Below are 18189 nucleotides of genomic sequence, written 5' to 3' on the forward strand. Positions count from 1 at the left end.
GAATAATACATAAATAGATGATAAATAGATAAATAGGTAGATAGATGATAGACAGATAGATAGATAGATAGATAGATAGATAGATACTTTACTTTATAGGACAATGATGTCAGTCAAATGGGAAATATTACTTTGTAAACAATGTTTTTCTCCAGCCCATAAATGCATTGTGCCATGAAGGCACATGTAGCAAATCTGGAATGAAAATACAAAGGCAAAAGACAGTGTGTTCTGGAGGTATGCACAGTAGTGAACTAAGTATATTCACTGTTCAAGCTTCTTTTTGGCTCGGTTGGTCATCTGTTTTACATAGAAATAGTAATTATAAGGATAATCCCATTGTATTTTTTTTCATTTTGTCCCAAATCTTTATTACTTAATAATCTCAACCCTTCTTACAACTCATTCATTTCTTTTTGTTTTAAATGAATGACAACTTTATTTCTTAAAAGCTGATGAAAATCCATTATAATTTCTAGTAAAGAAAATACCACATCTTAATTAAAAACTATCATATCTAATAAAAGAGTAATATGCAAAGTAACTATTACTCAGGTTAAGTTATATCGTCATGACTGTTTTGTGAAGTCCACATGGATTATAAATTAAACCTAGCATCAACTCCCATGCATCAAGCCATGTCCACCAGCCAATTAGGAGAGAGTTTGCAAATTAACCCAACCAAGATGGCTGGTGGCCACAGAGAGAGCAGGAGGGAGGCTTGGACTTCTCTGGTGATGGAGAAAGCCAAGATTTCCACACACCCTGGCTGGCCTAGGCCTCTGCTTAAGGCTACAAAGTTTCAATTATAGAAAATCAATAAATCCCAACAGAAATGGTTGCCACCATTGAGCCAGCAGAAAGCTTGGCTCTGCTCCAGGCTACAAAGTTTCAATTGTAGAAGGCAAATAAATCCCAGATACCAGGGTCTCCACTTGGGTCTCTGGGGGGTCGTGGCCAGCCTACAAACCACCACAGGCCCCTCAACCAAGTTGACCCATGCCTAAGGGAACCCCCACCCTGCTCCAGGCTATAAAGTTTCAGTTGTAAAAGGTAAAAAAATCCCAGATACCAGGGCCTCCACTTGGGTCTCCGGGAGCATGGCTGGCCTGCAAACCACCACAGGCCATCTCATGCCCCAAGGAAACTCCCACCCTCATCTGGGACACCCTTCAGGGCAAACCAGCTGGCACCCACCCATGCAACAGGCCTCTATCCTATCTAATAAAATAGTAATATACAGATTGACCATCACTCCAATATGCAAGATGGCTATCCCCATGTGGTCAAAGATTCTGCCCCCATGTGGACATGAGATGGCTACCACAAGATGGCTAGCAGGGGAAGGCAGTTGTGAGGGGGACCAGGCCTGCAAGGGAGGGCGGTTGGGGGCAATCAACCCTGCAGGGGAGGGCAGTTAGGGGTTACCAAGCTGGCAGAGTAGGGCAGTGTGGATCCAATGAATGATGGATTAATCAGAACATTCTGAACTGTTGATGTTGCAGGAATTGTTGCTGATACAGCCTGGGACTATGAAATGGACATTTGTACTGTAAACTTTGCTCTGGGAGGGACATTAGAGTCCCTACTTTAGTTGTAACTAACATGGTTTATGGAGTTGGTGCCAAGTGTGAGAGTACTGAACCAACACTTAATTATGGAACTGCTATTCTTCCTGCAGAAGCAGATGCCTTTTTGGGGGGGTAAAGATTAAATCTATGGTTTGGAGCAGACAAGCAATATCTATCAGTTGGCAATCTAGGACCTGAATATGGCTTGATCAATGACAATGGAGTTTTATTTGCCTTTCAATATCTAATAAAAAATCTCTTGTGGGAGGAGAGGTAAGAGACTGGTCAGCACAACACTGGATTGCCAATTGCACATCAACTGCATTAATGGTAACATTCTTAGCATAGGTTGAATAAATTTTTGCAGCATCTAGAATTGAGATCACATATTGGAAGGCAAACTCAACATCTGATTTATAACTCTTGGCTCATGTAATCCCCATATCCTTCAGGATTTGTGCCATCATCTGTGCATCTTTTGCTATGCTCTTGGAAGAAGCTATCTTGGAGACTCCATGATATCTGGTAATCAGACTTCTTGAGCTAAATCACCCACATTAACATATTTAAGTCCCAATCTCCCTGCAAGTTCTTTGCCTAATGTAGTTTTTCCAACCCTTGGTGTGCCTGTGAGCAAGACGTTTCGGAAACAGCATGGTCCTCAATGTGATCACTCATTCCTTTCTTGAAAAGACAAATAGCTACATATCCAATGCAGTATTTATTTATTGGGAATACTGCGTTTTAATTGTGCTGTCATATTATTTAGAATATTATTATGTCTGGATTTTGATTTTTTTTTCTTCTAGACTTATTTTCTCCATAAACTATTACATTTTTTAGTGTGGGATTTTGCAGAATACAAGATTTTTCAGGAGCACATTTATAGTATTTTAGTAGAAACACCTGCAAATCTGTTGTTTTTGTTGGCTGCTTACAATAAAAAAAATTGATCCTTTTCATGAGAAAGGAGCAATTTGCTTATTGGATAGAATCAAGTTTTGGATGAGAAACAGATGTAAATCTGAAAATAGCTCTAAATATATACCTGTAAAGCCAATTAGTATTGCACTGTGTTGCTGATTGAATTGGTTGTTTATATTTGAAAACTGACATTAACACGTGCTATAAAAAATTAAAATTTCTGTATCAGTCTGGAAAATATCAGGAATATAAAGACCAATATATCTATATTAAAAGGTATTATGCTAATTAGAATGAACATCCTTCCAGGGCATCATTCTGGACATCCATCCGGACAAAGCTGGGGCCAAAGCGAAGCCCTGGTACTGGGTGCCTGCTGGAGGCTGGAGGGAAGCAGCCTGGAGCCCAGGTGCCTACGGGCAGCCAGAGGGAAGCCAGGAACCTGACTGCCAGAAGGAAGCCTGTGCCAGCAGCCGGGGGAAGGAAGGCCTACTCCTGCACGAATTTTCATGCATCAGGTCTCTACTAAAAATATCTAACTAAAATGATGTAACACCATTGTTGGCTGTTCATTTATTTTTTGTTTCAAAACCATAGTTTTTTAAAGGTTCCCATCTCTGAGGCAGGGTGGCACTAATACTCAGCTCAGGGGTAAATCCTGCCAAGTTTACGCTCCCCACAGGCATCCCACAGGTCACAGGTATGTGATGCAGTTCTATTTACTGACACGAGGAGAAAACTGTTGCAGCAATTTGGGGAAATTTTCCTCATTCTAAAGGAAAGAACAGCATTATTGTTTCTTATTCCTCTGTCAGTTGAAGTACCTATATTTATATGACATAGGCCTAGTATCTCATGAACATGAGGGCACCTAAACTGAGGACAACCCAAAGACAAAAACCTGAGTCTTCAATGAAGACTCAATTACTAACCCTGGAGCCATTTACATTCAGTATTTGTTTTTCAATTAAATATGTTTTTATTTTAAACTATGAAATATATATTTCTGTTATATTCAGTTAAATGTATCCTATTCTGTCAAAATATACTAATTTTCATGTACCACACACACATATTCTGTATATATAGTCACACACCCACTATACATTAATATGTGTGCACATGCACATAACACACAGAGAGACTTTCATGGAGATTTTATTTCCACATATTCCCAGTCATCTTCCCCATCATTCTCTTGGATCTATAGTAATTTTTTTTTCCACTTCAAAACAAGGACATTCCCAAAGGGGGGAAATTGTGAACTTCTTCCACTTTTTCTCCAGTTTTTCCTGTCAATAATTGAGTTATTCATGGTTTCAATCATCTTCTTTAAGAAATGTAACTGAATATTACTACACATGATTATACCTCTGCTAACTTCATATGCTAGTGTGGAGTTGTTAGTACCATTATCCATTATCCAGTGACTTTTGAGCATACCCTAATTTTGCCTGATATGATACCAGTATTTGCCATCACTATACTTCTTTGTTGAACTACCTTTCATCAACTCCTTAGCATAAAAATCTAAATTGTCCTTCAGAGTAATAATTTTACTACCATTTTAGATCTTTAATATATTTAATAAGACTAATTTGACTTTAGCAGACCAGACTTCCCAAATAGTGGTGTACAGTAATATATTACTTGTACACATATTTTAAAGCATCTATTATGTACCATGTCCCTTCAAACTGCTGGTGATATATCAGTAAGTAAAACATTTCTATGCTCATTGAACTTACATCTTTTAAAACCCTTTATTAGAAATACACAGTATTTTTTAGTTATTTTAATGCTTATGGCCCAACATTGAATGTGTGTGTGTGTGTGTGTGTGTGCGTGCGCGCGTGTGCACGTGCATATGTGTTAAACCTTCAGATTGGGTCTTGTTTGTTTAGAAGGCCAGTATAACTTTGTGTTTTACTCAGTATCAAGTATTATGTGCCTATTGTATGTGAGGCAAATGGTTACTATCTTTATAGAGATCAATATTCAGGGAGGAGGGAAAGAATGTAAGTCTAGTATTATAAATAAGTACTAGACAGAAGTATGAAAAAATGATCTATAAGTGCACATAAAGTAGTTATATATTCTGTGAAATAATAAAGAGATGATAAAAAATAAAAATAAAGGGAGGATATATTTAATTAGTACCGAATTATGAATAGGAGTTGTTTACATTAGGGATACAGTATTAATAGAGAAGTATGCAATCTGTTAAAGGAAAATACAATTTTAAATTTAAAGTAAACTTGGACTTCAAATTTCACCTACGTACCTAAATGAGGAGTATGGACTCTAGGCACTAGGAGTTATCAGAGAATGTGAAGGGAATGATGTGTCAGTATGCCTCGCAGGGGTCCTCAAACTTTTTAAAGTGGGGGCCAGATCACGGTCCCTCAGAGAGCTGGAGGGCCGGACTATATGAACTACTAATTCCTACTGTAACACCTCGGCTGCGCTCACTGCCCAAAAAACCTGGCGGGCCGGATCAGACTCCTCTGCGGGCCGCATGTGGCCCGCGGGCAGTAGTTTGAAGACGCCTGCCTTAGAGAGTTCATTCTAGTGGCAATGTGAAAGCTGGTTCCCAGTGGAAGTAGCATAGAGTCAGGGAAGCCATTGAAAAGTTAGTGCAATGAATGAGCCAGAGATGGGTGAAGGCTTAAAATGCATCTGGCACAGATTACAGATAAATATGAGAATTATTGATCTAGGCTTTATAAGACAGAAACTCTTAGATCAAAGCCTATAACTAAAGATTAGATGAGCTGCCTTTAAGAATGTAATGGTTTCTTTGATCTTACTGCTCTACTCACGAATCAAAGAATTGTGTGTGCTTGTGTGTGTGTGTGTGTGTGTGTGTGTGTTTGTGTGTGTGAGCATCTTACTAGTGAAGTAAAAATATACATAATATTAAAGTGCCTTTTGACATTTCAAATGCATTCTGGAGGGAGATTAGTTTATGTAGTATTTGGTGATGTTATCTAAATAAGGCAGATAATAAATGCATTGGGATTACTATTCAAACTGAAACCACCATGGTCTAAGAACCATTATGATAAGTGGCTCCTGAAGATGAGGAACTTTTCACGGGTCCTTGGTATTTGCAATCAAACTATGAAGAAAATTGCAACTGCCATCCTTGATGGATAAAGCGGTACCCTGCCCCAGACCTGCCTAAGGGAACACTTATTCTATGTGCAGGGTGAAGCAACTGGCCTTCAATTTTATTTTCTACTCACTTTTCAGCAAGGCCAGAGTTGCCGTGTTTGTATATTTATTTATTTATTTCAATCACAAACTGCCCAAAAGATTTCCCTGTAGCAATTAGAAAGTACAAGGGCCTCCTTGACTGCTGGTGTGTGACCAGTCGTGGGCACTATTTCATAGTCAAATCCCGCTATAGAATAGTAAGTTGTCACCCACACCAGAGAACAAGCGACAATAAAAATAACTACACGATTCAGTTCAGCTCAATGTTAAGAACGGAATATGGGGTCGATGCTGCCTTACAATCTGGCCCCAGGGACTCCAACCAATTTCCAGAAATTGTACAGGTGCACTGCAATCTTCCTTGTTCATTTGTGTATGTGCCTTACATGATTGCTCAGGCTTTCTGATATTAGTTACTTTCCTAAAGGTCAGGAGAAAAAGCAAAATACCAACTAACGACTTGGCCCTGGAAGATCACTGATGTTTCATTATGTTTTGGCAGCTGAGCAAAGTTGCTGTGTACTGCTTCCACAGCTTCCCGGGGAGGGCTATTGTCCTCTTTCTTTCCCTTGTTGTTTTTAGTAAATAATGTGTCATATTTTCAGATGATTAAGTTATACTTTTATGCACACAAAATGATCACCTAACTTCAAAATAAGTCCAAATATACTGTGTATTTTCCTTAAGCATTTGCTTTGCACTATACTAAAAAACCATATATATAATATGGTTTATTATATACAGTATAGATATTATTTATTTAAAAACATTTAAAGCAATTCCTAATATGATGCCAAATTAGTTTGTTGACAAGTCAAAATGTGTCTTAGTAAGAGTAGCAAATCTTTAAAACATTGTGGTAGAAAAAAAGAAAATAACATATCCCCAACTATCCCTAAATGTTCATGCCTCAACCTTTAGAGAATGTTATATCCCATGGTAAAAATAATTTAGATTGAAGAATTTTCATTACTGTTTGATTATTACTTTCATAGAAACATAGTATGTTTCTGTGTACTCATGTACTGCCTTTTTCTGTACTTATTCATTTGTTTAACATTTATTGTTATGGCACTGATATAGGTATTTAGAAAACATGAGGCAACAAATTAGACAGAAATCACTGTCTCTGTGAAATTTACATTTTACTAGGATTTGATATAGTTTAACAAATGTAATATACGGTCCCAAACTATGGGTGATATGTATGTTATCTTTTAAAATCTTTTTTGCTTCTAGATTCCTAGAACATGCAGTACTGATTGATGAAAAAATTTATGTAGAACATCTCAATGAATATTGACATTCTACAATTTCAATAAGTCATTCATTCTCTCTTTTATTAAGCATAAAAGAGCTCTTAGCATTTTTTAATTAGGCACAAAAAATATTCTAAGTTCATGGCCAATATTCATCTGAACTGGTGCCTTTTGGGATTCTGAACTGGTGCCTTTTGTTTTCTGTGTTTCAGAAGAACTAACAAAGGACTATCAATCAAGAACAGGTACACATTTCTGTGATTCTGCTTTCTTGCTATTGAAATCTATCTTGTCCTATGCTAAAATATCCAAGTCTGCAAGGGAAAAATGAAAATTTGTTTGTTTATAACAGAGAAAAATAGTGTTCAAACCAACTAGTAACACTGTTACTTGAAGGATGTTAGGCTGACATTTTTCAGAAAGCATTTACTTATTGAGTTTGTCTTATCATAAGTTACAGAAAGCTAAACACATCCTTCCTTAGCCTTTGAAATCTGATTCAGATTTATACTATGTTTAAATGTTACTTGAAAATCTTATCTAATAAAGAGGGAATATGCTAATTGACCCTCATGTCATCGTAAAGAATGTGGTACCTACAGCCAATAAGGAAGAAATATGCAAATTAGCTACCATGCCCTCAAAGATGGCAGCGCCCACTCCCCTCAGCACTGCTGGGGTGACAAGTGCATGGGAAGGTTGAGTCTGCCCCCAGATAGGACCAGCTATTCCATGTGCCTGCTCCAGAGTCCCCCAGACCCCTCAGGCCCCCAGCCACCTAGAGCTGTCCTAAAGTGCAGGCAAGCCTTGAATGACAGCTGCCCAGTCACCCAGGGCCACCTGAGGCTCATGTAACCAGGGCCAGCTGAGGCTTGTGCTGCTGGCAGTGGAAGAGCAGAGGTATGATGGGGTGTCACATTCCCCTGATCGCCTGGTCACCTCCTATCTCTGAGGGCTCCTGGATTGTGAAAGGGGGCAGGCCAAGCTGAGGGACCTCCCCGTCCAGTGCATGGATTTTCATGCACCGGGCCTCTAGTAATTTTATAATCTAAAATATATCAGAAAACTCAAATAATCACAGATTTTAAAAAATGACAGTGAGTGTGGAGTATAAAAGAACATATAGAATAATATATGTTTTATGTGTCCACAGAAGGGTTTTACAGATTATATAAGTCTTAGCTTTCTAAAACACTTTATGCTTTACAGCCTCTCATTGACTGGCCATTGACTGAAATTTAACACTGATTTTATACTGTGTTTCAATTATGCTTAATAATATGAAACATAGCTGTTTGTATTATGTCTTAAGTGTAATTGGACCCAAGATATTATATATTTGAAAGCTAATGTTCATGAAGATATAAAGATCAAATTATGTGAAGCATATTGGTCTAAGGAGTCTGTTTATTATACCCATTTGGATAGTTGCTTTGCTTTCTCTTTTATTCTTTTAATTATAAATAATTCTGTATACATTTTAACTTCTTAATGTGTACAATTAAAAATATTTTTGTTGATTTCAGAGAGGTAAGAAGAGGGAGAGAGAGATGAAAACATCAATGATGAGAATCATTGATTGGCTACCTTTTGCATACCCTCTACTAGAGATTGAGCCTACAACCCAGGCATGGAACTGTGACCTCCTCGTTGATGGATCAGTTCTTAACCACTGAGGAACACTGACTGGGTTTAATATGTACAATTTTTAATTAATTCTGGACAAAATAATTGCAGTTTTTTCTTCTCTGTGTCAGAGTACCTCTTGTTCTCGGCTTATCGGCAGACACATAGACAATGCCCTACAGGGTTTTCAATGATTGCCACACTGGGATGGCAAAGGTGCTTGCCTACAGGAAGCACCAGCAGCATAAAGGCAAATAACTGGATTAAATGTGGAAAGTTCAGCTCAAAATAATTACTGTATTAAGGGCAATATTTATTGTGTAATGTGAGCTGGTGGATTCTCAAAGCTCTCCTTTGAGGGCAATCATACACCCAGCAGTCAACTCAAGGTTCATTTGTTCTTTCAAAGAAGAGATATCCACTTTTGTTAAGAGGATTTTGAGAAGTCAGGGTTGCCCAGTGATCTTCCATCTCCCTCTTACAGTTTATCTTCAGCAGATATTTCCATTCCTAAAATACCACATTCACAGAAAATCTGTTTATGTATATGTTAGAGCTCTCTTTTGAAAAAATGAATAAAAAGCCCACAAATATGTTAGATATCAGAGGTCAGATAACAGTTCTTTAAATTGCATTTCATAATTGATTTTATAGAAAAATACGGGCCCCAGAATGTACAAGACTAAAACAACATACAATTTTTCTTCAGGGATTTCCCTACTTTGTTTTAAGCTTCTAGGAATTATGCCAATAGATACACAAAAGCCTAGAAGGAGGAACCTAGGAGCCTCCCGTTACTGCCCAGAAAACCAGTTGGCAGGCAAGCAGGAAAGGTTTATATTGTTAACGTGATAATTTATTTCCTTTATACAATGGCCATTGCTAAATTCTAACCTATATTAAGAGTAAATCACATGGCTATACATTTCTGTTTTATGCCACTTCTTTCTTTCTCCCACACTGGGAGACATTCAAACTGCTATCACAATGTTATTAATGAGAAAGCTGAGTAGAAAGTAGAAAAATCTGCTCCAGGTGACCCAGAGGATAAGACTGAGAGATGAGATTATTGCTCTTACTTTCTGACTGGAGAGCCTAAGAATGATCTATCACCTCTCAAAGAGAATGGCACTATTTTTAGTGGAAAAGCAAGTTAAATGGAAACAATCTATTTGTCCTTTTGACTTTTCCTTTTTCTTTTCCACAGTGTTTTGTGCACTTAGTTCAGTTGCCATAATCCATTACCTGAAAACTTGGGAACAATGAACAAAACTGATGTGTAAAGTACAAGTCCACATTTATAGAGCTGACTGTGTTAGTTGTGGGGAATGTGAGGTGAGAATTCCCAGAGTACCATTACTGTCTCTGCCCATTTTGATACATATTTTTATGATTACATGTGCATGTATATCAAAATTGTATGCTGGTTGCTGAAAACCAGCATACAATTTTGTTATTAAAGTTTTTAGTACTGATTACACTTTCCTTCCACTTAAAAAATAATCCATTTGAGACACCAGAGGCAGGAGGACTGAAAATAATTATACCTTATAAGAAATGTTAAGGGGAGTTCTTTAAGTGGAAGTAAAAGGACATTAATTAACATAACAACATAAAACTATAGTGTAATTCTTACAGGTAATGGTAAGTATACAGTTAAATTTAGATTCTGTAATTTGGTAATGGTAGAGCATAATTCACTTACAACTCTAGTTTAAAAGTTAAAAAAAAATGGATGTAGTAAAAATAATCATAACCAGCATGACCTGTTGTCCTGTTGAGATATATATATATATATATATATATATATATATATATATATATATATATATAAAATACATACATTTTGACAATATTAACCTAAAATGTGAGGGAGAGGAGAAGTGAATGTATAAAGTTAAGGAATTGTATTAAAGTTAAGTCCAATGTAAATTAAACCAGCATGCTGTGTGTCTTAAACTTATATGCTACTGTATGTGAGCTATTTCTCAATCAAAGTGGAAAATAATAATTGGGACTTAGATAATACATTTACCAAGAATGCAAAAATCTGCCCTTTCTGCTGTAACTAGAGAGTTCTAACATGTTTAAATATTTTAGAACTATTTCAGACTCAATCACTTTGTTTATTTTTAAGAAGTAAAAATCAAATTTATTAAGTACTATTTATAAGTATATTTATAATATCTCATATTTAATTATCTTTCAAATTCACCAAGACATGATATTTATAAATTACCTTACACATCAATGTCTGTTCTTTCTTCCATTCTTTATCTTTAAAATTTATAATGAAAAGTTTAACTTTCATGTTTTACCTATATTCATTGATAACAATTTACCACATCTTTATGTTTTTCTACACACACACACACACACAAACACACACACATTCGTTTTGGCCATTTGAAAGTAAGTTGTAGATATCATCCAATTATATTATTGTAGAAACTAGGACATTCTTTTACATAACCAAGGTCATCACACTTAATAAATGTCACATTAAAACAGTATTATTCAATATTTCATTTAAATTAAGATTCCCCAACTCTACCAGTAATACCCTTCAGATCTGTTTGTTTCTGTTCACTTCAAGATTTTTTTCAATAGATGTAAATTGCATTTATTTTTCATATATTAGAGGCCCAGTGCATGAAATTCGTGCACAGGAGGGGGTCCCTCAGCCTAGCCTGCACCTTCTACTAATCCAGGACCGCTTAGGTGATGTCCAACTGCCAGTTTTGGCCCAATTCCACAGTGGGATTGGGCCTAAACTGGCAGTTGAACATCCTTCTCACAATCTGCACTGCTGGCTCCTAACTACTTGTCTGCCTGCCTGCCTGATTGCCCCTAACCCTTCTGCCTGCCTGCCAGCATGATCACCCCTAACCATCTCTGCCTGCATGCCTGATCGGGCCTAACTGCCTCTACCTCAGTTCCCACTGCTGAGGCCTGATCCGGAAGAAAGTCTGAAATGACGTCTAGAAGGTTGTTCAGCTGACTGGTCTAATTAGCATATTATGCTTTATTGTTATTATTATTATTATTATTATTATAGATATATAATCCTATTTGCTCTGTAATAGTTATCTAATTTTTGTCATTTATGACATTAATATTTTATACAGTTTATTGCACTTGTATTGCAAAATATCTCACATTCTGTATTTTTCTAACAGCTTCCTAATAAACGGATTTTAAATGAAAGTTGATGTTAATAGCACTTTAGTTAGGGATGCTGCTGTATGTGTCCGGTTGCATTATTCTATTATTGGTGATGATCAGCTTGATTACTTGGTTGGTGGTTTCTCTTGATTTCTTCATTATAAAGAGAACTTTCCCACATTAATTAATAAGTGATCTGGGAGCTAATGTTTGGGATCAATGTTTTTCCTATTTTCCAATAATATTTTATAAATGCTTTCTGTACCCATTGATATCCTCTGCCTGAATAAAGCCTTACATTAGTGGGGATACAATTACAAATTTTGAATTCTATAATTTCTTACCCAAACACTGACTGACATTCTTCTATAGATATTTTTCTATAATTAAATTCCCTTCCTTTTGTTATCATTTTGTTATGGGTTCAGAATTTTATTTTGATTATGTGTATTGAAATATATTACAATTATTCTTTTTAATCTTTAAATTGTCCCCAAATTTGCTCTTTTGAGCTGAAAGAATCAAAATATTTTGAGTTGCTAAAAGAATTAGTCATTTAGTATTTGTGCTCCTTCTTACTTTTTGATGCAACAAACTACACTAGGCTTTCCTTTAACTTTCTCTGACCCATATATATCATTATTTGAGATCTTTTTACTGGGCAATGGTATTTAGAAATGAAGATATGTGAACTAAATGCAGTAGTTTCAAACTGGGGAGACCATTTTCCCCATGTCTGTCGGGGGAACAGAGCTGTGAAATAATTTTGTAAAGCTATTTTAAATTTAAACTGATATCTCTAGTTTACATCTAACACTATGTTCAGCCACCCTTATTCTTAATCCTATCTCATTTATTGCAGAGGAAAATCAAGAAATGTTTCTATGTTTACTTCTTTTCTATCTTTTAACAGACACATATTGTTACAGACTTAATATATTAGTAGCACTATCAAAACAAGTCAATTAATACCCAGTTCATTTTTACACTATCTTTTGCCTTTTGAGTATGTTTCATTGAGGGCATTCAGTTAAACATTTTGCATTGAAAAATTTTTTGATTAATTCGTTTTTTCTATATGTATATTTTAATTTTAGTTTTGGTTTTCTTTTCTTATTATGTTACCTATAATTTTGTTTTTGAAAATGTATAAAACATACATGATTTAAAAATCAAAATTAGATAAGAAAACTATGATCAGAGAAAAGTCATGGAATGTTTCAAACCATCACATAGAATATGATTATGTGTGTGTGTGTGTATACACACATATGCATGTTTTACTGACTGTACAAAAAAATCATCTAGTGCAGATCTGCATTACTCTTGAGGTTTAGAGACCCACATAAACTGCGAGAGTATATAATTTCTTGTTCCCTGTATCATGGCATTTCCAGTACTTTCATGCCCTGCTATGTGATTTATAGCCCCTAGTTTATGAATTGGTAAGGAAGATGGACATACCATTTTAAGAAATGTGTTTATCTCATTTCTATGAAAACAAATGAAGAAAATAATATCATCATGGTTTTGTTCAAATTTTTTAATTGTTTAAATTATAAATGCTTGTTATCAGTTTAAATAACAAAGTGCGGTAGTGTACTACATAAATCCATTTCGGTCAATGATAAACCACAGAAAGGACTGTGCTGTACTGTGTATCCCAGGTGTGCGGTGGGCTATACCATCTATGTTTGGGTAAATGTACTCTATAATGTTTACACAATGATGACCTCGCCTAACAAAGGGTTTCACAGAACTTATACCTTTCATTAAGTGGTGCGTGATGCAATTGCATATGTGTATACACAATACAAATAATTGATTAGGTAACCCAATCATTTGTTTAATTGTTCCATTATATAGTTTGAATGTCAATTATGCATATCATGGTCACTTTGTGGTTACTAAGGAAACTAATATTAATTGCAAATGATAGTGACTCACAAATTGTCAAGTGAGATGAAAATGTTTTAGCTTTTAGTACCTAAGTTCTATTATAACCAAGTATTAAACCTGTACATATGCTTATATGTAAGCACCATGTTTTGTTATTCAAAAACTAAAATAAAATGTATTTTCCCTGCATGTGATAATTTTCTCTACAGTGTTATTCTAACAAGCACAATAATATGAAGTAGCAATTGTATTACTTTCATTATATTAACTAAATTATTGCACACTCTATATTTTAAAAACAACAGGAAAAGAAAGATTTCAATTATGTGGCCCATTAGATCAAGAATTTAGTATTTTATTATTTTGCCCTTCTTTTTGAAAAGCAAAAATGAGTTGTATGGAATAAACCTTTATATAAATTAAAATATATTTTGGTTTTTCGTTAATTATGGTTTGTTTGTTATAACAAATTCTCTATGAATATACATAAGCTTACATTTCCCATTATAGTTTAATTATACAGTCATTAGAAGAAGGAAATTATAGTAAAATATGTTATGAAAATGGTAGATCATCTGCAATACAACTCAAATTAAGTCATTTAAAACATGATTTTGTAGGTTCTGAAGATTTTAATATGCATTTTAGCTTAGCTATTGTTTGTTTATGAAGAAATACATAAAATGTTTTATAGACTTACCACTTGTGTATAGTTTGACATTGACATTTGTGTTAAATATAGAATTATAAGTGTGAAATTTTAATATTCAATTTTCCTGCATTTTATAATATGGAATTTCCACATTACTTTGTAAAGAGATCTTAATTATAACACAATTTGCTTTTCAAATTCTATCCTCCTTATGTGTAAGTAATATATTATAACATTATTAACAAATATATACTTCCTCATTCATATGGGGAAAATCACTTCCAATGACCTAAGTGTATTTTCCTGAGTGAGTACATTGTGTTTGTATGTCTTAAATTATATTCAGAAAATTCAATGTTTCCAGGGAACCCACAAATCTAGAAACTGCAGTCTATTATCTAAATGTAATTCAGCATATAATACATGCATTGTTCAGGGCACTCTGTCTTTGAGCGATGATGTGATGGGAGGGAGGTATAAAACATATATATCAATGCCTATACTATGGGTCAAAATTTATCACAGAATATTTTTATAAAATTTATGAATCTGAGATAAATATCATTAGCTTGTGTCACAAAGATAGACTAAATTACTTTGTTCATCTCTGAAAACAAAACTCTAGAATAGTGATTGACACATAACAATCAATACAAAATATTTGTTGAGAGAGAAAAATAATTAAACAAACTAAACATGAATGAAGATATTAAGGAGTGGTATTTAGAATTTGTCAAATTGCAGCATTTTTGGTAGACAAAGTAGTAAGAGTGCTCTTTGAATAATTTTCTAGGAGAAAGTGTAGTCAATTTAGTTTGGTTATGAGAAACACCTATTATAAAAGATGTTGCTATTTCATCTAAGAGTTAACTCCTCTACTAAAATCAAAGTATATGAATTTTTATCTAACATACTTAAATTCCACATATCCTAATTTTTGCATAATAAAGCATAGTAAACTATAGTTTCATAGGGTGAAGAAAAATATCTGGGGTCTTCAGGATTATAGGATATTTGCTCTGACTTCATGGAAATCCTAAGTGACTCAAGATACCGCAGAGATCCACAGGTCTGACCCACTTAATGGAAGTGAGGTAATAAATGTTTCATTGCCTGAGTTCTTCCCTTATCAGGCCCAGTGTGTTGAGAGACATATTGTATGTTTATCCAGTTCTTGATATTACACTGAGTGGCCAGATTATTATGATCTTTGAAAGCATAATAATCTTGCCACTCAGTGCATATATATTAGAGGCCTGGTGCATGAATTCATGCATGGGTGTGGTCTGGCCAGCCTAGACAAGAGGAAGGGACATGAGCAATTGGCCTGCCTGCATGCTGATAGAACTCCTGGTCTAGGGGACAATTTGCATATTAGCCTTTTATAATATAGGATATACACTGAGTGGCCAGATTATTATGTGTTCAGAGATCATAATAGTCTGACCATTCAGTGTATTTGGACTATATACTGAGCAAGAGGAAAAATACCACATTAGTTCCCTGAACCATGGAACGAGGGATATTTATTAGGAAAGTTTATTTGTACATTACAAAAAATGCCCTTCCCTACTGGATTATTACATCTGGAACAATATTCAGTGATGGGATTTTTCACCCCACTTGAAAAAACCAAAAATAAAAAAGTGTTATCCATGACACTGTACATCAAGCAATGAAGAGCAATAATTCCTGAAAAATGGGAAACAAATGAAAAAAGACCTAGGATAAACCACATTTCTTTGAGATAATTTTCTGGCTAAATGCAGGGAGGACAGAGCTAGATAGATTCCTATGTTAAGGAGAAGAGGCTAATTGTGTGGTGAGAGCAAGGTGACCAGCATAATAGTAAAGACCACCAAATATGAGAGAACAGCACAAAGACAGGTATCTGGGACTGTGCAGAATATTCCATTTGTGTGTTAAGTGTAGTACTGATAAGCAAATATATGTACTGCAAGAATTGGAGGAAGAAACATCTGAAAGAATTAAGGGTGACAACAGAGGACAAGGGTTAGTGCCTATTCCCAATTCCCAGATTAGAGAATCCCATGGTTCATGGGCATTTTGAACAGTATAAGGAAGGTCCTGCTTCAGTAGTGGGAATAATGGACCCTAGACAGAGCCCTGATATAGACCTAACTAAACACTCAGTCAGTTTGAAAGAGTCAAACTTAATTTTACATTAGTTACATGTCTCAGACAGATCTCAAGGACATTTAATATTCTTCTAAAGTAAAACACGATAACTCAATATTCACAAAATCTGACATCTAATCAAATGTTACATGGCCTAGAAAGAAGTTAAAAAAGAAAAAAAAAGTAAAAATCCAAATAAGATAATTAAAATTGATACTAATTCAGAATTAATTCAGACATTAGAATTACCAGAGATACTTTGAAGTTATTAAAACTGTATTTTTCAAGTATTTAGGTAAAATCAGGAACATATAAAATCTACACTAATAAAAGAGAAAAATGCTAATTAACTGTACCTTTGCTATGCCCACAACCAATCAGAGTCAGTATGCAAGTTAACCCAACAAGATGGAGGTTAATTTGCATATGCAGGCCAGAGCAGTGTGAAGGGGGAAAAGGGGCAAGCTGCTATGAGGGGGAAGTGGGCAAACCAAGGGAGCTACTGGAGTGGTGCTCCAGACAGAAGTGAGGACTTGCTGGCTCTGGGTGGTTTAGGTGTGGGGACGTGTGTATAAATAAAACATCTAGACATGAAAACTACAGCTTGTAAGATGAAAGCTACATTAGTAGGCTGAATGGCATGTTTGAAATTGCATAAAACATTAGTGAAACTTGAAGACATAACAAGTATTATCTTGTATAAATAGCACATGCATACAAGCTATTTTTCTAATTTTTTTTTTATGAACAGAGAGAGTATCAGTGCGCTATAAGAAGCCAGCATCACACAATCAAGCATACAGCTTGAGAAATTCCTGAAGCTGAGGGGACAGAAATAATCACCAAAATTACTCAAAATTTATTATACAGCAGAGAAAAAAAAATCCCTTCTTCAGTGCCCCCTAGGCTCCCCAGCTGATGCCCTAGAAATTAAAATGACTAAGCACATATTAGCAAATAAAAAGAAAAGTTTATTAATCTGTACAGTGTGCACACATGTGGAAGAAACTCAGTGATGAGTAACTCAAAAGGGTGGTTAATACTTGGGCTTGTATAACATATTGAATGATACGTTGTTAGAGAAGTGGTAAGACAAAGGGAAAATAATTTAGATTTCTAGGGGCAGCAAATTCTTGGTAGGTAGATAAATAGAGAAAAGTAATGGAAGATAAAGTTTATTTTATTATAGTTTTCTGCAGACCATAGTTAGTGCCTTATTTTAGGCTTTATTTCATGATCTTCATGGCCATAAAACTTCTGGAGAGTGCATTTACACCAGTCTTCATTTCTCAGCAGTTTCTGCTTTGTTCAGATAAGGGAAGTTCCGGGAAGGCTTCTTTCTGCATCTGTAAATTGTCAGTTGCTTTCAGCTCAAAATATTCCTTATACTGAAATGGTATATTTGGGGGAGACATATTCCATTCTCCATACATAAAAGAACTTTAAGAAACTGCAAGCACCAACATATGAAGAAAACTAATGCAAGGTACAGCATAATCAAATTGCTTATAACAAATGATAGAAAAAATGTGAAAAGTAGCCAGAGTAAATGACAAATTAATAGAGAAACAAAAATAAGAATAATGTAATATAATGAGTAATGTAAGTGGAAACACAATAGGAGAATATGTTTAAACTCTGAGGAGGGAAGCCTTTTAACTTAAAATTCTATAATGGCAAGATACTAAGATGATAGACATAAAATTAATCACAACTATGAATAATTTTCAATCAC

General features: G+C 35.2%; 1 pseudogene; it reads right to left on the reverse strand.

Moving 5' to 3' along the window:
• Positions 1-271: 271 nt before the first annotated feature.
• Positions 272-18189, reverse strand: part of LOC118717785 — a 29660-nt pseudogene continuing 11742 nt past the window's right edge.

This window comes from Pipistrellus kuhlii, unplaced genomic scaffold, assembly GCF_014108245.1.
Source record: "Pipistrellus kuhlii isolate mPipKuh1 unplaced genomic scaffold, mPipKuh1.p scaffold_m20_p_13, whole genome shotgun sequence".
In the NCBI taxonomy this organism is placed as follows: domain Eukaryota; kingdom Metazoa; phylum Chordata; class Mammalia; order Chiroptera; family Vespertilionidae; genus Pipistrellus; species Pipistrellus kuhlii.